This window comes from Nicotiana attenuata, unplaced genomic scaffold (genome assembly GCF_001879085.1).
Source record: "Nicotiana attenuata strain UT unplaced genomic scaffold, NIATTr2, whole genome shotgun sequence".
NCBI lineage: Eukaryota > Viridiplantae > Streptophyta > Magnoliopsida > Solanales > Solanaceae > Nicotiana > Nicotiana attenuata.
The window spans coordinates 1-552 of record NW_017673162.1 but is presented as its reverse complement, the minus strand read 5'-3'; positions in this window follow the sequence as shown (position 1 = coordinate 552).

The following is a 552-nucleotide window of genomic DNA, read 5'->3' as shown; positions in this document are numbered from 1 at the left end:
CTCACACCACGACCTGTGGTCGGAATTTCTTTAATCTCGTAACTGTTGTTACCTTCTGTCATGCATCATGTACAACCGTGTATTTGTATATGTGTCTATGCGACTCTTCTCTCCTTTTCCCTCCTGGTTTTAGCCAATCTCTAGACCTCACTTTGTGAACATATACAGAACTATGACAAGATGTCACTCTAGGCATCTATAGTTGTACTAAAGTTCTTCGCTTGGTACTTTGTCGAACTTACGACTATTGTTATACCTTGCTTCATAGCCTCGTATTTTTATGCTTATGGTATGTTTCAGAGTCAGAAGACCCATGTTCTTCCCCCTCAGTAGCGGATTGATAGGATTAAGAATCAGAACTGGAGTCTGAGTTTTGAGCCTGGCTTGTTTTCACTTGTCTTGTTTTCAACCTTTCAGTTATTGCCTTCCTCAGAGGCCCAGATGCTACAGTCTTTCGAGCAAGCATTTTCACCCTACGTAGTCTAGGTTTTGGAAATGCATTGGGTGGAGTGGTTGAGAATGAATTTGAGGGAGATGGTGGTGGAGGAGTTC